At 37.3% G+C, this 21,389-nt stretch overlaps 1 pseudogene; it reads right to left on the minus strand.

Moving 5' to 3' along the window:
* Positions 1 to 272: 272 nt before the first annotated feature.
* LOC120187328 lies at positions 273 to 21,123 on the minus strand (annotated as a pseudogene).
* Positions 21,124 to 21,389: the final 266 nt, after the last annotated feature.

The following is a 21,389-nucleotide window of genomic DNA, read 5'->3' on the forward strand; positions in this document are numbered from 1 at the left end:
AAGATTATTTGAGTACATATTTTACTATATCATCTTTTTTATTTATATTTTTTAATAAGTAAAACTTATTATTATAAATATTTGAATGAAAAATTATAATTTTTTTAATTATTACACTATATAAGTTAAAAGAAAAAAATAAATTTAACATATAATTAATATAATTAGTATATCAAACTTATAATTTTAAATAATGTTCATAAGTATCATATTTATTTATATAAAATATAATATATGTAAAATAATATTACGAACCCAAATGTTCGGGTTTTGGTTTTGGTGACCGGGGAAGTTTTTCAACAATCAGTACCATTACCTTTCTCGAAACAAAGGCACCAATGCTTCTTCCATGGCATAGATGGAAGTCGCATACACTAATTGTTTCAGCTTAATTTCATTGAAGCAAATGATGTTGCCAAGTCCATGGCCTCGTTAACGTGCGATACATCGGTTCCCTGAAATTGAAGAAACATAAGCCACATTTAAAAACAGTGGGGTGCGAGCAAAACTCGAATTCATGACAAAATTGCAGGTAACCGAGTTACCAACCTGTCCGGTAGCAAGGCCACCCTTCCCTTTGCCACACCTCCCCTTAAGAGGCCCTAGTGCATTTGTCAACCACTCTGATACTTCCAACAGCTTGCTCTGTTCAGATTTATCAGGAACACCAGCATAAACGACAGCCTTGTTTGTAGTTTCATCGATACTGAAAACCATAACCGCCATCCCCTGTTTATTAAATGAAGACATTTAGCACAAATGATGGAGCGAGTTTTGATTTAAAAAAAGGATGGAGTGAGTTTTGATAAAAAAAAGGATCGGAACTAGCTAGAAACCTTCTGTTGAATGACTTTCGAAACTGCTTCACGAAGAGCAGCTGGGTCTAAACCGACATCAATACGAGTGACGCAGAAAGTCTTTCCCTCTATGGCAGCAACTTCAGCCAATTCAGTTGCTGTGGCGACAGCTTTCTGCATATTTTGCTCGGCAATCTTCTTTTGTGCCTTTCTGAGTTGATTCTGATAAAACAAACCAATTTAAAAGGGGGATCTAAGATCAATAACTAAGACAAAAAAAGAGCTTCCATGTCCTCTTCTCTCCTTTAAAGCATCTAATATGGGTCTAAGATAAGGGCATTTGGGAAAATGTTGAGCTAGGGTAACATAGGTGATAATAAAGCTGCAAAATCTTATACTGATCGTAGATAGCTATGATACCTGAAGTTGTGCAATTTTGGCCCTAATATCAGCCTTCTGGGCAGCAGGAATTGATGCAGAATCCACGCTAGTTTTCAGAGACGCCACTTTCTGTAGAGATGCAAAGAAAATTTTCAATAAGGCAGGAGGGGGTGAAAAGGTAAGATGAAGGCAAATATAGTAGTATACTCCTACAATGTTTTTTGTTTAAATTGATAGAGGCCTCTTAAATTGTATGATATCTATCACCATTCGAAACGGAACAAAAAAAAATGAGAAACCAAGCATTTTATCCACTATTACAGTTTAGGTAGGTTTTATATAAAAGATGACCATAACAATTGCACATAAGTGTAAGAATTCTGAAGTAGGAGATGTATATCCACTAATCTGTTACCTGAAAAACCAATACAAATTTCACTGCGTGATAAGGAGAGAATAGTATTTTAACAAAAAAAACTGGGAACTAATATCCAAGAAACATGATGTGGGAACACAACATTTAAGATTCGTGAAGACAAAAACCACCGGACTCACCTTGAAGCAGAAAAATTTAAGAGTAAAGTAGCTACTTAAAACGAAAACAATAAACTATAAAGCCAATTATAACAAGAAGTTTCAAGAATTGAAGTCTTATATAGCCCAAGTAAGAATATAAACCTTCTCCAACAAGCTCACTTCCATCTTGGATGCATCATCTACTTCCTTCAAAAGCTGGCCACCCAATTCCATCGCCTTCAAAGCAGTCTCAGTAGTGACAGCAGTTATCCTTCGAACCCCTTTGGCAATTCCCTCCTCCGATAAAAGAGCAAATGCCTTTGCCTCCCGTGTATTTGTTATGTGCGTACCTATAAAATTCCTTGAAGACTGCTTCAACACAAAATTCATAGCAAGGCTTCTATAGAATTCATTTAAATGAAGAAATTAACCTCCACAGAGTTCTGATGAAATGGATGCCCATTCTTTGTTTTCTGGGTCAGCAAGGATGTCCTCCACTTTTTTACCAATGGTCACTACTCTAACTGGATCAGGATACACCTGCATTGGAGATACAATTGAAACATGACTTTTCAAATGAACGAGCAAAGCCAAATTAGAAAGCCATAATGAAGAAAATGCTTAAGCTTACTTCTCCAAAGACAGCTCGCAAACCATTGATACGCTTGGCTTCAGCAAGAGTTGCCTCCTTTGAATATACATCTAACTCGGATTTTATTTGGTCATTCACAATAAAACTCAATTTTTCTCAAATGATCAGCATTGATAGCACCATCTCTGTTTGGATCTGATAGAATTGGATAAATTTTAGCATACTGCAAACTAAACAGCATAATTTAAACTATACTACAAACTAAATAGCATATCAATTAGAGTTCAACTTCTAGTTTAGATTGAGAATTGAATATCCATGATATAAAAATTGGTTGTGGTACTGAAAACTAAATGCTAAAATGGTTATCTGAATCTATTGTAACAATTTAGAAAATTTGAAAGACTGAATTTATGATGTAAAAATGGTTTGGTATGTGTTTACAAGTATTTTGAATAGATAAACTTAAAAAGGAAAAGATGTGAGATTAGCATAATTAGAAAAATATTTTTTCCTTAAATTGAATTGACAGGCTGACAAAATGAGTAGCTAAATATACTTGAGTTTTCTAATGTTTTGACATTGAAAATGCTTCATTAGGTGGTTCAACCGATTTTTTATTTTCAATGGTTTATAGATTCAACCGATTATCAAAGACACCTCGAATTAAACTTACCATGGGAAAAATCAAATCTCAGTTTTTCAGGAAGAACAACAGACCCCTTCTGGTCAACATGATTACCAAGCACTTCCTACATTCAAATTATAAGAATGTGAAACATGCAAAATTAATAAGAAATAAAAATTTGCTAAAGAAATATGGATATCAGGATATAAGTCGCACCCTAAGAGCGAAGTTCAACATATGAGTGCAAGTATGGTTAGGAGCAATCAACATCCGTCTGTCATAGTCAACCTACGGAAATAATTACAATAATGAAGAAGTTGAAAATAAAAAGGATCAAATCATTTTATAGAAAAAAAATAGTAGGTTATTTGAAGTTTATGGTTTTACCTTACAAGTTACTTTATCACCAACAGAGAATTTTCCAGTAACTCCAGAAAGAGAACCAACATGAAGCACAAAACCTCCAAAAATTTGAACATTACATACTTGGAAGGAACCAAAGGAACCATCAAGAGATCCTGTATCAAAAATCTATGTCCACAAGTAAATGTGTTAGAACTTGGAAAGTATGGAAACATATGTATATGTAATATACATACATCCTAAGGAAAGCTTGAAGTGATGCCCGAATAATAATTGCCTTCTTTCTTATTTCAGGAAACTTCTCAAATTTAAAAAATTAGATGAACAGGCATAAAGTTAATTCCCCGTAAAACCTACTATAGCCATCTAGAAAATCTTGACCAATCCCTGATCAAAGCAACCACCAAATTTCTCCGAATCATAATTTACTGTCCCTCAGTCTAGCTAGCTAGATATTTCTGCCATTTTGCTTTTAACCAGCACGATTCAACCTTTTTCATTCTAAATCAATACGAAAACATACTGTCCTTTCCAAACCAATAGTCCCAAAAGCTTAAATATCTTGTTCACAAATGTAACTGATATATTGAAAAAATTTGGTGGCACTATGCATTGTATGACTAGTTCATACCGACCCAAAATGTAAAATGAAAACATTGTTAAGATAACTTTTCACATACTGAAGTTAAGTACCTGACCACCTTGCTCAGCATAGAAACTTGTAGATTCCAAAACTATACCAACATCATCACCAGCACTTGCATTTTCAACAAACTCAGAACCAGTGTATATGGCCTTTATTACACTTTCATGGTCCTGGAAAAAGAGGGAAACATCATCATGCAATACTCCATCATCAAAAGGATGGAACAAGTAGCTGACTTCTAAAGTTTCTACTAGAAATAAAAGAAAGTCATCTCGTAACTTCAGGCACACAACCAAAAAAACTAAGGAGTTAAGAGTTTGAAGTTTGAACAGCAAAGTCCTATAAGAAACTCGGTAAAAACACATTTTGTAAAAGGCCTAGCTCATAGAGAGAGAAAATGGGAGAGAGAAAAGATGAGAAGATACAAAGGTCCTTTCCAAGAAGGAACGGGTTAAATGGTTTTCAAGGGATTATTGAATCTCCACCTATTGGTTCTTCAGGGGGGTTATTATGTTGCTGGGATGATAATGTGTTTGAGATGGAAGATCACTGCATCAAGTGTTCTTATAAATGTTTATGGGCCTTCAGTGGAGGAGGAAAAAGAAAGCTTCTTTGAAGAACTTAGTGTGTCCATTTCTGGACAGAATTTGCCTGTTTGTGTTGGAGGGGATTTTAATGTTTACTTGTGTGAAGATGAGAAGATGGGTAGAGCTCAGAACAGATTCTCAATGAAGATTTTCTCTCAATTTATTCAGTCTGCAGGTTTAATTAATCTACCTATGGAGGGGGGAAAGTTCACTTGGTGTAATAACCAAGATGATCCCACTTTCGTTAGATTGGACAGGTTCTTGGTGGATGGTCAATTCTTGGCTAGTTTTCCTGAGATTATTCAGTCACTTATTCCTAAATCTATTTCAGATCACAATGCAATTTTATTTACAAAATGGATGAATTAATTGGGGAAAAAAGCCTTTTAGACTTTTCAATTATTTGATGGAGGAAGATGGATTCGAGGAAATGGTCAGTCAAACAATTACAGATTGCAAGGAGCTTAGGAGAAAAGCTGGAATCCTAAGTATTTTGAAGAACTCTAAATTAGCCATCAAAAAGTGGGCAGGGAAGAAAAATCAGTTTCCGGGAGCTGCAATTTCAGATTTAGAAAAGAAAATTCAAAAGCTTGAGGAGGATGCACGGCAGTTGCATGACAGTTCGATTCAGGGGATAGTTGATGAGTTAAGTGTTTGTAGATAAGAATTATGGAGACGTCATAGATTTGAGGAGCAAATTTGGCATCAAAATTCTAGACAGAGGTGGGTTAATGGTGGAGATCGAAACACAAGATACTTTCACACTTGTGCCTCAGTGAGGAGAAAGCAAAATGCGTTGAATGCTTTAAAAGTGGATGGGAATTTTACACATGATCCATCTGTTATCAAGACCACTGTTAAAGATCACTTTTTTAAAATATTCAATGATCGGTCTACTGTAGATGTTGAAGATATTGGGTTGACTTTTCCTAGAATTTCCTTGGAACAAAGTGGTCTTTTAGAGAAGGCTTTTTCCGAGGACGAAGTGTGGGAGACTTTAAAGTCTTGCAATAGTAACAAAGCTCCGGGACCGGACGGATTGAACTTGGGATTTTTCAAAAGGTTTAGGTCTGTTCTAAAGGGTAACATTATGGATTTTTTTCACAAATTCTCTTTGGGAAAAGAATAGGAGCATGGTATTAACCATACTTTTATCACCCTTATTCCTAAGGGAATTAACATTGGGAGCCTTGATGTTTTTAGACCCATAAGCTTAGTAGGAGGAGTTTACAAGATTTTATCCAAGTGTCTTTCAAGGAGGCTTAGAAGTTGTATAGGAGATATCATAAGCCCGACTCAATTTGCTTTCATACCCAGTCGACAAATTTTGGATTGTTCTCTCATTGCAAACGAGGGTATTGATTATTGGAGAAAGAAAGGGTTAAAGGGTTGTGTATTTAAAGTTGATTTTAATAAGGCTTATGATACTGTTGATTGGCCTATTCTGTTCAAGGTGATGGAAAAGATGGGTTTCGGCTCTACTTGGATCAGTTGAATCAGGAGATGTGTTACTACAGCTTCGATTTCGGTGTTAGTCAATGGGGTTCCATCGGAGGAGTTTCCAATGGCCAAGGGGCTTCGACAAGGCTGTTCATTCTCACCCTTATTATTTAATCTAGTAGGGGAATTGTTGAATTTATTAATCTTAAGGGTTGTTTCTGAAGGATTATTTTCTGGTATGACAGTTGGTAAGGAGGAAGGGTCTCTTAATCTTACACACTTACAGTTTGCGGATGATCTAATCATTTTTTGTGGAGCTTCGAAGACGCAGATTATAAATGTGAAAAGAGTGCTTAGAGTATTTGAGGTTATGTCAGGGCTGCAACTAAACCTCAAGAAGAGCAGACTGTTCGAAATAAACATAATCTCAAGGGGAGGTTCAAATTTGGGCAGATTCCATTGGCTATGCAGTTGGAAATTTCCCCTCTAACTATCTAGGCCTTCCACTAGGTGCTACCAAGAATTCCTCAGTTATTTGGGAACCGGTGGTGCAGAATTTTCACACAAAACTAGCAGGTTGGAAGGCAACTACTCTATCATTAGCTAGGAGATTGGTTTTGATCAAATCTGTCTTGTGCTCACTGCCTACGTACTTCTTGTCAATGTTTAAGATTCCATCTACAATCCTTAAGTATCTCAATTCTATTATGTCTAATTTTCTATGGGGAGGTGGCAATGGTAAAAAGAAAATACAATGGGTTAATTGGGCTGAAGTGTGTAAATCTAAGAATGAGGGAGGGTTGGGAGTACGTAATCTGAATTGCATGAATAGAACACTGCCAGGGAAATGGTCCTGGAGGTTTGCAAACGAGAGAAATTCTGTTTGGAGGAAATTTATTTGTTCTAAATATAACATTGATTCTTCAAGGTTATCGTATGATAGTAAGCTTCCAACTCATACTTCTTGGCAGTGGAGAACAGTGGTTAATAACTATTTCAAGCAAGACTTCTTTGGTTCTAAGTTTGGTAGTTTGTGTAGTTTTCATGTTGGTGATGGTAAGCACATTCAATTTTGGCAGGTTATTTGGGCAACGGATTATCCGTTACAGGTTCTGTTTCCAAGACTGTTTTTGATTGCTTCTAATAAATCTGGCAAGCTATGTGAGTTTGGGGATTTTCATCCATCGGGCTGGATTTGGGATGTTAAAGAAGAAATTTAAATGATTGGGAGCTGGAACAATGGTGTAATTTGATGAGCATCATTTCTTCTGTTTCTCTGTCTAAAGATTTCAGTGATGGCTTGATTTGGAAAGACAGTGGGGATGATGTGTTTACAGTCAGTTCTTGTGTTAAGAGGTGTGCAACAGGTTCAGAAGAGGTTCGATTCTGGAAGAATATTGTTTGGAGAGGATTGGTACCCCCAAGAGTTGAAACATTAGTGTGGCAAATTGTGCTGCAAAAACTGGCTGTTAAAACTGAATTGGTAAAAAGAGGAGTTCAAGGAATTGAGGAAGATTTATGTCCTCTTTGTAAAAAGGTTGAGGAGTCTTCTTCGCATTTATTCTTTACTTGTTCGGTAGTGTAGTCATTATGGAACAATTTTTTACAATTTTGGAGGTTCAGCTCTGTTTTTCATGCAGATGCTAAAACTTTTCTCTTAGCTTGGGACGAGTTGAAATCAAATTTTGCTATATGGTCATTCATTCATGTGGCTGTTATTTGGACCATTTGGAAAATCAGAAATTTTATTGTTTTTGAAGGGGGGAAGCTTGAACAGATAGAATTATTCTTTTTAGCAAGAGTTAGGCTTTCTACTTGGTTCCTAGCTAAGCATAAGGATATTTCTATTCCTAAGGACTCTTTAATTTCTGATCCTTCAATAGGGGATTCTCATTCGTCCTATAATTTCCTGAAGTCTTCTATAATCCCTTGGTTTCCTCCTCCTATAGGCTTCATAAAATTGAATGTGGATTCTACTACTAGCAGTGATTGGAAGAAAAGTGGTCTTGGAGGTATTTTAAGGGATCATTCAGGTGCAATCTTAGGATCTTTTCAGGAGCCAGCTGGTCCGGGCCCTCCGACATTGATGGAACTCAAAGCTATTCAAAGGGGTTTTTCTTTCTTTGCCTCTTTCCAAGGGATGGATAAAGATCGACTGATTGTTGAGAGTGATAACAGGGTAGCAGTTGACTGGATTAACAATGTTGATTCATATCCAGTTGTGTATGCTTTTATTGTTAGAGATATAGTTGATAATCTTAGAATTTGTGGGGGGATTGTTAGATGGGTTGCAAGGACAGCTAATACGGATGTTGATGCTTTAGCAAAGGCTGGTATAGGTTGAATTTTATGTTTTTTGCACTGTTCGAGTGGGTTTCAGGTTATTGTTCAAAAGGGGGTTTTGGCTTTTTGTAAGGGTTATTTGGCTTATCTTTCTCTAGGATGTATTTCTTATTTTCTTTAATGAAGTTATAAGGCACTCTTTTCCTCCTTCCGCTGATTAAGGAGCTTATACATAAGCTCCATTAATCAAGAAGGTGTTTTTTAATGAGGCCTTCAAATCTTATAAAAAAAACAGCAAAGTCCTATCAAATTACAACACCTCCAACATAGAACCTTAATTCAGGCCATGCACATCAAAGGTACATGACTCCTCTCAACAAAAAGATGGCAACCTAATTACTTCAAAAGTGGTACATCACTACATATCAGTAGAATGAATTTCTACAACAAAGAAAATTCCTAAGAATTCCATTAATGCAGATAAATAAGATGAAAAATGAGATAATCTAACAGACAACTTGTTATTTTTCAAATCTAGATTCTAGATAAAAAGTGTAATGCGAGGAACACAAATTTTCTGATACAAATAAGCAATATATAACCATTTAGCTCTAACATTAGCAGTCACCAAACAGGAGAAAGGAATGGTTTTAAGACTGAAATGAAAGTTAAAATAACAAAGAACAAAGATATTCTAGCATACAAAATTATAAACATCCTTTCCAATCTTCACTAGATTTTTCACTATTATCTTATTGATGTTATCAAATAGAGAGAAAAATCTGTTCCCATCATTTATGCAGCAGAAATAGAATTATTTCAGTAGCAAAAAATCGTTAAACTTCCAATATTTTCACTAGACAAAATAACTAACTGAAGTGCCATCTAAAGATGCATGAAGACCTTGAACCAAATGAATTTGAAGGAATCGTCTGTTGTAGACACCCCCTTCTTGTGAAGGGAAGAGGTAGCATCAGCATCCATGACAACAGCACCACCAGATTGCTGGGGAAAAAAGAAGAAGCTTCTATTAGCATGAAATATGGAGAAAAACTTGATGAACATTCTATCTTAAGATACATTTGGATTTTGATGCATCAGTTGTTTACCTTTCAGGTCATAAATACTGTGTCTAAGAATGCCTAGCATCCTTTATTCATTCAAAAGAAAATAGCAGATTATTAACAAAGTTTATTGGATACACAAACCAAACTCCTATTACCTTATTTCTGGCACTCCTTGACTTCTCCCTGGCCTCATTCATGGCATTGTTGAATCCCTCAACATCTACTATCAAACCTCTTTCCTCTGCCATCAACTGCAGGAATAGAAAATTAGGATGGAGAGGCAAATAGATTTATATATAGAAAAAGAGACCCAACTCCACCTGTCTACCTGAGTTAAATCTAATGGAAAACCATATGTGTCCCACAAGATAAATGCATCCTGAAAAAAAAAGACAAAAATAAGGAAAGATAGCCACTGATATGTAAAGGAGGTGCAGACTCTTACCTGCGTAGCCAAATTATTCTTCAGGATCACTAGGCTTGAATAACTTTAAAAAAGTAGTTCAAATTCAGATGGATTATACAAACGTAGGCATATCTCTGTATCATATGTGCTTTGGCAAGCGAGTTGATAATTTGTTTATCACCATAAATTCGTTCCCATTGAAACCAGCTTAGATAGGTAGCTTAAAGTTACTCATAACCACTTTAAGTGCAAAACATAAGCAAAAATAGCATAATTCAGAAAAATATACAGTATGAAGCATTGATAGTTTGTGTTGCTTATGAAAATAGAAAATGACGAATTAAAGATATAAGTACCTGCCCACTTAATACCCTCCCCTGAACATCTTGAGCTGCCTTCTTAAATTTCTCAATTCCCTGAACATAACAACAATTATTACGATTATCATTGAACACGCGGGCAATACACTAATCATTACAGGAAGATCATATCTAAAAACAATTAAGCAACACAGCCACTAGAAGGGAACAAAGAAGAACATATCAAAAGTTTGAAACTCAAAATGCCAACTTATTACCGTTACAACCGATTCATAACGTTTTTCATTGTTTGAAAGCCATTTGCTATCGTAGCAATGTGTCAAAACAAGAAAATTAAGCTGCATGAAATTCATGTTATGTTACATGCTCACCTTCACCAAAGTCTTCCCAAAGCTTGCCTCTTCTGCAGCAATTACATCTCCAATGCGTGCCTCATGCTGCTTTAACTCTGGGAAAATATCGCCCATGACTTCCACCACAATCTTTACAAGCCTGGATCCAACTCAATAATTAAAAAAAAATAGAAACCAATTAAAAGTTAATGACCTCGGTTTAAGATAATTCTGCAAAACCTCATGAATCTTGGATAAAATTAATAATCTCAATTAATTAACTAAATCTCTTCGTTCTGACTCACCATTTTATTTAGATAAACCTTGCTGAAAAAGGAAAAAGGAAATAAAAAGTTGTCCCTAACAAATATATAAATTAAAAAATTCCTAACAAATAAGCACTTGCTCAAAATACACACCTAGTTTGAAATGCCTCATTTGGAGAAAGAGTTGGTGAAGCACAATAGTCATATTTTTTTTGATAGGAATAGGAGGACTCCTTAGGAACCTCCCTCATAGTTTACATTTGATGTAAACTGATTGAGGGAGGAAAAGAGCACCTCATTTTATTGAAAAACCAGAATTACATAAGATACACAAAACATCTTGATCCTGAGAAACACAGGATAAACATAACACTCTAACCCTCGAAAGTACACCATGACCATAATACAAAAAGCGATGGGAAAAAATCACCCATCAGCCTAACCCCACACCAACACTATCGTAACGAACAACACTAAGCCTTCAACACTCATCCGATTCCCTGTTTAGCTAACCTATCTGCCTCCATATTGCAACTCCTAGAAACCCATCTCAGAACAACACCCTTTGTAGTAACAAGAACTCCTATTTCCTCCACCAACTCACTGAAAATAGTAGGGGAAGGACTCCGTTTTAAAATCCAATCTACTGCATATTTGTTATCACTTTCCAAAATAAGTCTTCCCTTGTTGGCCCAATCGGATGAAAAGAAGAAGAGCAATCCTTTCTTAATCGCTTTCAGTTCAGATAGTATAGGGGGACCAGGGCCCACTGCGGAAGAAAAATTAGCTAAAGTGCAGCTGCAGGAGTCTCTCAAAACACCACCAATACCACCCTGCCTCCCATCTCCAGTCACTGCCCCGTCAACATTGAGTTTGAACATATCAGATGGAGGAGGAGTCCAGCAAATAATCTTCTTAGAACTCGAATTAGAGGGTAATAAATCCGCCCGCGTAGGATCCCCTACTAGAAGGTCTGTCAGAATCCGAACCCCCGGGTATTTAGCCAAGAACCATTTAGCCAATCTAAATCTAGTAATGAAGAACAGAACAGTAGAGTCACATATGCCGTTTTCAAATACAACCTCATTTCTGGCCTTCCAAATAGACCAAAATATGACAGCCGGAATAAACCTCCAAATAAGGGAATTATTCCTAAGGTTCGACCACGAACACAAAATTGAAGAAGGGTCTTGAGGCATCACCGTAGAGATATTCCATAGCCTTAGAAATTTACTCCACAATTCCGAGGCAGTAGGGCACGTTAGGAACAGGTGTGCAACAGTTTCATCCTGAGCATGACACAGAGGACAAAGAACATCCGAAATCTGAAGTCCTCTTCTCTTCAATTCCACTCTCACTGCCACTTTCTGATGACAGATCTGCCATAATAAAGTTTGTACTCTTGGAGGCGCCAATCCATCCCAAACCCACTTCTTCCATACAAAGCTCCCTTCCGACCTATCTTGTAACGATAATCGACAAGATTTGACCGAGAAAATGCCATCCCCCTTTCCTGACCAGCCCAAAAAATCATCCACACATCGTGACAGCGACGACTTGTCAATCAAAGACATAAAAGCAATCCACTGGTCCAATTCCCAATCACACAACATTCTTCTAAGTTGTATATTCCACACCCAAACATCATCTTCATACTCACCAAACTCAGAGATCATCCCCCATTTGTTTGTCGACAAAGCATAAATTCTTGGGAATTGTCTTTTTAAAGGCAGATTAGTAATCCAAATATCATTCCAAAAAGCAATCGACTGCCCATTCCCTACAATGACCTTTGAATTATTTCTCAAACATCCTCCAATCTGATCATTCTTATTATAGTTACTGAGGATACCTCTCCATATCCAGGAATCAAAAGGTGTAGACGCTTCTGAAATTGAGAGAGACAAAATGCTAACGTTGGATTTGCTGCAAATCAGATTCTTCCACTGACTATATTTTTCATTGGCAAATTTCCAAACCCATTTCCCTAGAAGGACCCTATTAATCAACCTTAAATCCAGTATACCCAGACCACCCTCTTCGATTGGTTGACAAACCGACTTCCAATTCACCCAGTGGATTCGTTTTTTCTCAAGATCATATCCCCAAAGGAAGTTGGCCATCAGCGAGTTCAACTTCTGAGACACTTTGTGTGGAATCTTGAAAATCGATAGATAAAAAATTGGCAAAGATGAAAGCACAGATTTAACCAAAACAAGTCTGCCCGCCAACGAGAGTGAATTTACTTTCCACCCAGCTAACTTTTTATTAAAATTCTGGACAACCGGTTCCCACATACCCACTGAATTTTTCCTAGATCCAATCGGTAAACCAAGATAAGACATTGGAAAATACCCCACTCCACATCTTGCTTTCCTAGCACAATCCTGAACCCTGTCAGCATCCATATTAACCCCAAATACAGTACACTTTGACAGATTTAAATGCACCCCAGACATCACACCGAAGACCCTCAACACTCTTCTCAAGTTTAGAAATTGCATTGTTGAATCGCTGCAGAAGAGTATTAAATCATCAGCAAACTGCAGGTGAGTCAACTGGAAGGAATTGCCAATCCTACCAATGCTAAACCCTTGAAACAGACCTTTATCAACTGCCTTAATCAACATAAGATTTAATAATTCCCCCACTAAATTGAATAGGAGAGGGGAAAGGCTGCACCCTTGTCTCAACCCTTTACTAATATTGAATTCCTCGGTAGGGGAACCATTAACTAACACCGAAATAGATGCCGTTGAAACACAACATTTAATCCATGAGATCCATTTATCCCCAAAACCCATGTCCTTCAATATCCTGAATAAGATAGGCCACTCAACCGAATCATAGGCCCTACGGAAGTCAACTTTAAAGACAATTCCTTTCCTCCCTTGTTTTCTCCAATATTCGATTCCTTCATTTGCCAAAAGTGCACAATCTAGCAACTGCCTACCCGGAATAAATGAGAATTGTGAAGGGCTAACCAAACCTTGAATAACAGAGACTAGTCTTTTCGATAGTATTTTAGAAATAATCTTGTAGAGACTGCCAACGAGACTAATAGGTCTGAAATCTTCAATTCCCTGTGGGTTAACCTTCTTTGGAATTAACGTAATAAAGGAATGATTCACTCCCTTTTCCCATAATTTCCCTCTTTGAAAATCTTGAACAAACTGCATGACAAGGTCTTTCAGTATAGTCCAGTATTTTTTAAAGAAACCCATAGTAAATCCATCCGGACCAGGTGCCTTAGAACTGTCCGCCTTAAAAACAGCATCCCACACTTCCTGTTCAGTGATACTAACCTCTAATCCAGCCTTTTGTTCCACGGTCAATTTGGCAAAATTCAGATTACATTCCTCCACCTCCAGAGATGATATCTCATTGTAATTTACTTTAAAGTAATCAAAAATAGCCGATTTAATCATGTTGGGATCAGAAATATCAATCCCAGCCACTTTCAAAGACGAAATAGCATTCATTCTGCTCCTATTCAGAGCGCAAATGTGATAATATCTGGTATTTCTATCCCCATCCTTGATCCATTTATTTCGTGATTTTTGGAACCAAATACTCTCCTCCTTCCTATGCAGACCCCACAATTCATTCCTCCAAGCTACTAGTTGACCCCATTCTTGTGTTGAAGTTCCCCTACCCTGAGACTTTAATTCCAAGTCGTTTATCCTATTTTCGAGCTCTGAAATCTTTTCTGACATCCCCATATTATTGTTGTATGGCCACTTCTTAATGGCATTCTTCGTTCCTTGAAGAATACTCAACATACCCCTTCTTGCATTCTCCCTCTTCAAATCATACACAACATTATGAACCAACCCATCAAACCCTTCATCCTCTAGTAAATAGTTAAAAAACCGGAAAGGTTTAGGGCCCCAATTGTTGTGGTCATCTTCCAGAATTATAGGGTTATGATCAGATAAGGATTTCGGCAACAATTTCTGGATAACTTTTGGAAATACCTGAAAAAAAGCACCACTTAATAGAAACCGATCTAATCTAATCCACGTTGAAGCTTCTCTATTGTTGCACCAAGTAAATCTCCCTCCAACTAAAGGAAGATCCTTAAGGTTAAGATTAAATACAAAGTTGGAAAATAACTCCATAGAATGCCAATTCTGTTGGACTCCAATTTTCTCCTCGGGATCTAGATAAGCATTGAAATCCCCCCCTAAGCATACAGGCAAATCAAGCTGTTGTGTAAAACACATTAGCTCACTTAAAAACTCCTCTTTATCAGTCTCAACCGACGACCCATACACATTAATAACCACACAATCAAAGTTAACAGTCTTAACCTTTCCTGATAAAGCAAGGAACCTATTATGCTTAAACTCCCTGCTCACTTCAAACAGATTTTCGTTCCACAGACAGATTAGACCCCCTGCAGAACCAGTAGATGGCTGAAAGCTAGACCCTTTTAGGAAATTTCCCCCTATTTTCCTCAACAATCCCTTTCGACATTTATTCAACTTAGTTTCCTGGAGAAACAGAATCATCGGTTTGATTTTTTGAAACTAATCTAGCAACAGCTCTTGATTTTTCCTTTTTTCCAAGCCCTCTCACATTCCATGAAATCAATTTGATTTGTGACATAATTAATAAAAGCAACAACCTTTACTATCTTGAAAAAATCAGTCAATAGCTTCTACTATTCTCACTAAGCTCCATCTTCAAGATCTCCTTTTCCAGAATTTGATTACCCCCTTTGAAAGAGATCCCCAACATATCACAAACATCTCTAGAAGCAGCAGCCTCCAATCTTGCTTCAATAGATTTGTTTGGGGGCGCTGAATTAACACTGGTTCGATCCAAACTTTCCCTATCCAGACCTCTATCAAGTCTTTCATAAACTCGATCATGAAAACTAAATGACACTTCACCCTCCAAACCAGAACTATCAGACCTCGTTGGAGCAATCCTTAACTTCTTTTTCTTTATAATCCGCCCCTGGAAACCAGCTAGTATAACTGGATTCTCACCCCTTTCCACCTCTGTTCCGTCCGCATTACCCCCTCCTTTATCCCGAATTACTCTTTCCTCCATCAAGACCTCATTAGAAACAATATTCTGTAAACTGACTTTCGTACCATCCTTAAGCAAAAATGGTACGCAAAGCGGCGTAGCTCTATCCCGACCCTGCCTATTTGAGTAATCCATCTCCTTTTGCTGTAAGTCTCCAAGTTCCACCACCCCAGATTCTATTAGATTACCACAGCCCAGCTGCTTTAAAATAACAACTGGCCCAGCCGTAGAAAGTCTAATGGGCTCACTCAAGTCCTCTGATTGGGCCTTATCATTTTCATTAGAAAAATTATTCCTATTCCCAATACCCTGATAATTCCCTCTCAAATTCAAATCCTCTGCTGGAAAGTCTGACACCTTTACTCCACTAGATTGACCTTCTCCCTCCTTCCACAGTAAATTCTGACCGGCTTCATCGCCTACTAAAGCTGAACTTCCATCCCCTACTAACCATCTGTCTACTCTGTCCCTAGTATCCTCAACTGGCAGGTCTGGTCTACCACCCCCAACAGCGCACTGTTCTTCTTCATCCTCTGAAAATTCCTCATCTCTGGACCTATCCTCTCCGGCAACCATTGAATTTCCAACCAAAAAACTTTCCTGTTTAATAAAGACCGACCCCACGTTAATTTTAACTTTAAAAGATCTCCCATACGAGCCCAACGTAACAGACTCCTGAACATCATAGGGATTGGCCACCCTCAGTAAGGCCCTGGCCACCGCCATGTCCTCTCTTTTCACCGTCGAATCGTGGATACAGACTAGCTTCCCCCACTTTGAGACAAGTTTCTCCATAAAGAGGACATTCCAGCATAATAACGGGATACCAATTAACTCAACTGAACAGAAAGCCATCGGTACCCCGTCATCATTCAAAAGGATATCAATCCAATCAAACCAGAAGGACAATTCCACTAATCTGCTCGACCACGCCTCTTTAAAATCTTCCTCCGAATCAAAGGTTAATATGCAAGAGTTCCACGCATAACCCCAACTAGCTCCCTTAACCTTGAACCCATCACTTGCCAATCCCTTCAGCACTAGCTCCAGATCAAAGTGGGGTTTGATAATCCCTGTCAATGCTCTCTTCACCCAATCCCTTTCATCAGAGGGAATTTGCATCTCCCAAAGATTTCTAATTCCATTATCTTTACAAGGGTGACCCTCCCTACCCTTTTCATCAACCGGGACTTTCCTCATCCCATCAGACGAGGTTAAAGCAACCATATATGACCTCTCATCCCTAAACCGACTAAAAGACTCAGATCCCGCTCTACTCCTCTGTTTCGCACCCTTAGTCGACTTATCTTCATCTTTTCTGGACTTACTTCCACCAACTTGCAAGGACCTCTGCCTCCGATATTTAGCTACACATACCGAAACTCTCTTCCTGTCAATCCAAGTACCATTGACCTTCTTTATCGCCTCCAGCATTCCTTTTTCCTTCGCAAACTGAACGAACGCAAATGAATGATCTCTATAATTTGGTTTGTTAGAACTATTCGGGATATAAACTCTCAAAACACTCCCATGGTGACTAAAAATTTCCTTTAATGATCTCCAAGTGACTCTTTTGCTAAGATAATCAACAAACACCGTCCACTCCTCGCCGGAGTGCGGACCTCCTAAGACTCTCTCTCTCATAATTAAAGGTCTGTCACTGTTTGTGGTCATAGCACATCTTTTGAAGCCTCGTGGTTGGAAACCTCCAGTTAAGCACAATAGTCATATGAATCTTGATAACCATTGACAAGCATATTCATGACACTTCGTGTAACTTTTTCATCTATAGGTGATTCTATCACTATATCTAGTGTTTATATGAAATTCATGCATCTTAGTAAGAAAACAAAATGATACATTTACAACGATATAAAACATAAAATTCTCAGTAAGTTAATAATTTTTAACTTACTAAGAAAAAATAATTTATTAATTCAACAATCAAAGAGAAAAATATTGGCTGTTCCTACCTGCTGAAAAATCCATCAGGTGCTTTTAAGACCTCACTTCCATAGCGAACAGCACGGCGAAGAATACGTCTTAAGACATATTCGCGTCCCTCATTGCCTAATCACCAAATACAAACATATGGATCAGATTTTGAATACTATATAGTGTATCCAAAGAGAAACTTCAGTTTGACCATGTAAATAAGGAAATTTTTAGCATAAGGTGTGCAGAATTTAAACAAACTTTTAAAGAAAAAAACTTCGAAGAACTGAATTTCAACTAACCCTGAAAATAGGAATCATGAAAATGAAGACAACAAAACTCTACCATACAATATAAACTTGGAGATGGGATTTATCATTGTCAAATGACCCTGAAATCTTTTAAGTTCAACAATCACCAAATAATACTAATGCTTTAGCAGTTCTTAAAACAGATAGCAAAAAGGAACCCACAATCTCGTCCACACTGTTATATAGGCTAACAGCAGATCCAAAGAAGCAATAACTAACCTATCACTGATCACTCTTCTTTACAGACGCACATAAATTCACCAACATAAAATCAAAGAATTTCATCCAAAAAGCCTCCCCGGCAATCATAAGAGAAAATGTTTTTTGTTCAATGGATGATCAAATATAAGAAAGAATACCACTGACGCTCAATATCTACCTGGACAAGCACCATCAGCAATTGCAAAAGATAAAGTTCTAATATGATCAGCAACAACCCTATATGCCACGTCAACTTTGTCAGCATCATCAGGCCCAACTTTTCCAGAATATGAGCGTGCACCTGTGACCTGTTAAAGGAGAGAAAATGATTGATTATACATTCAGTCCTCCTCATTCTAGCTTCAGTCACCAAAACCTTTAAACAAGCCCAATCAATAGGAGCCAAGTCAGTAAACTGGAGAAAAATTCTGAAATACTTCAGAATTTGAATATCCATTATCTAACAGAATAATTTGCTAAAAAAATTAAGAAACCATCAAGTGTTAAAATAAAATATATGCTCAGACTAGTAACTACAGGACATTCTCTGGCATTAATTAAAAATAGGGGCATATACGTCATTGTACAGAGCAATTTATACAGTTAATTTTTCTATCCTATGCAACATTTACAAGAATTGTGATTTCAAGAAAAAAATAAACATAGGGAGAAATAGAACAATTGTATCAAGGTCAAACCATCCCTAATGAACAGTACATGAACCAGTATCAACCTTTAAAGGCCACATCTATGAATACACATTCAGAAACTCACAGATATATTTATTATTGGCATTAATAAAAAAGAAACAGGGAATAGAAGAGAAAACTAAAAAATACAGGGGTATCATTATCTAACCTGTTGGATAACATCAAAAATCGGCAAGAATACATCTGTATCGTAATTGCTCATCTTGTTCTGGAGTACCGAAGTCAATCTCTCAAATCCCAATCCAGTGTCAACATGCTTTGCTGGAAGAGATTTTAGAGAACCATCGCTTTCCCTATTAAACTGTATAAGATTAATGCATATATCAGCGGAAAACCTTATTGCTGTAAAAGGTTTGCATGAGATGCTAGCATAAATGAAGTTAGGCAGATCTACTACTCTCTCTAGGCTCACTTCTTGGATAACTTTGAAATTTAAACAGTGATTGAACGGATGAATATCAGATAGACTAATGAACAAAAATGTAGTAAATAACATAAGATAATACAAAAGTGTACCTGAATGAAAACAAGGTTCCATATCTCAATACATGTTGGATCATCATTATTCACCAATGAAGCAGCGTCACGATTGCCTACTCGGTCATAATGAATTTCAGTGCAAGGCCCACAAGGACCTGTATCACCCATCTCCCAGAAATTGTCCTATGAACAGGATAAACCCAATTAGAAAGATCACAGAACCTATCATATAGTTAATCATAAAGGCTTTCATACATTTTTAATGCAATGGAAACATTAAAACTAAACCAAACTCTTCATTTCAACCAAATAATTTATTTCCTTCTTCAAACAAGTCATAAACAGATTACTCTAAATCTCAACCATAAGCTTCAACACAAGGACACAACACAAACGCACACACATATATGTATATAGGGGTATGCAAAATCCAAATCAAATTCAGGATAAGTTTTGAAGTACACAAGGTGCACCAAGAATAGCTTGGTTTGTCAGCAAAGAAGAATAAATGAAACCACTTAAAGGAAGATTCCCAATATACCCTCAATATAGCAGAAAATTTAAGACGTCTCGAGGACATGCATGATAATAGACAAACACAAAGGGGAAAAGAGACACAAGGGAAAACTTACTTTGCAACCAAATGGCAGTACACGTCCAGGGGGCAGAAACTTGAGCCACAAATCTCTAGCTTCATTATCAGGCGGAAGACCAACTTTCTCATCACCACCGAAATAAGTGGCATAAATACGATCTGTAGGCAGGCCATAAACCTGCAGTTCCAAAAAAAGTTTGGAAATTGTGAAAAGAAAATTCAAAAAGCAACTCGGACTGATCAAGTCCCTAATAAATTAGCTATATAAACAGAATATTATCCAAGATATGATTGACAATGGTTGATAAATTATTTATGCTTTGCAATGAGAATAACAAATAAATGCATAAAATACCTTAGTGAGGAGTTCCCAAGCCCACTCAATTGCCTCCTCCTTGAAATAATCCCCAAAAGACCAATTTCCTAACATTTCGAAAAAGGTATGGTGATAAGTGTCTTTTCCTACATCATCAAGATCGTTATGCTTCCCGCCAGCTCGAATACATTTTTGAGTGTTGCATGCCCTGCGGAGCTTACTCATAGCAGTGTTGGGATCCACGGTCCCCAAAAAAATCGGCTTGTACTGATTCATGCCTATCCAAACACCATTAAAAAAAGTGAATCAAACTACTTTTAACTAAATTTAGTGAATTTATACAGTACCATGAAAAAGAAACTAGGTATCACAGAGCTGAGAGTTGGAAGTTGCGAGATAATACTTTGTCATACGCAAATCAACAAAAAATTTATCCAGATAACAAATATATAACAAAAACAAAGAGGAAATTAATAAAACAAATGATAAGAAGAAGAAGAAGAAGGGCCTGATTGGTCTGTTTGAAGTTGTAAGCATCTACACTGAAAATAGAAGAAAATAAAGCGTACCGGCATTAACGAACAACAGAGTGGGATCATTGTGAGGAACGACGGGACTGGATTTCCAATAGACGTGATTTTTGCCTTCGAAGAACTTGAAGAAGGTGTCTCGCACCTTCTTCGCGGGCCACTCCATCTGCGGCGGGTCAACGCCCGGCATCGTCGCCGATTTGCGGAGTGATGAAAAAGAATAAGGCGCAGGATTAGGGGTGATGGCAGAGAGACAGGTGAAAACCCTGGATAGGCTAAGTCTTGGCGCCGCCACAAGACAAGCAAGACCTAGAATACAGTCACAGAGGATAGGGACCCTCATTCATATTCTAACGCTACACTGGAACCAGATTTTATTAACACGCGCCAGCGCCAGCGCCAGCGCCAGCGCCAACGAATATAATATCTTGAAATTGTAATTACCTTTAATTGTTTGGGTAAACTACGCTGATGGTCATTAAACTTTTAAGACATTTACTTTGGTTATCAAAATTTTAAAATTATCTTTATAACCCTTAAGTTTCCAATTCACTTTCATTAAGATTATTATAGTTGATTTATGTGACAATAAAATCTTCTTTCAAAATACAATCAAGATAAATTACAAAGATGATATTTTTTTCAAT

This window comes from Hibiscus syriacus, unplaced genomic scaffold (assembly GCF_006381635.1).
Source record: "Hibiscus syriacus cultivar Baekdansim isolate YM2019G1 unplaced genomic scaffold, ASM638163v2 tig00004040_pilon, whole genome shotgun sequence".
NCBI classification, from domain to species: domain Eukaryota; kingdom Viridiplantae; phylum Streptophyta; class Magnoliopsida; order Malvales; family Malvaceae; genus Hibiscus; species Hibiscus syriacus.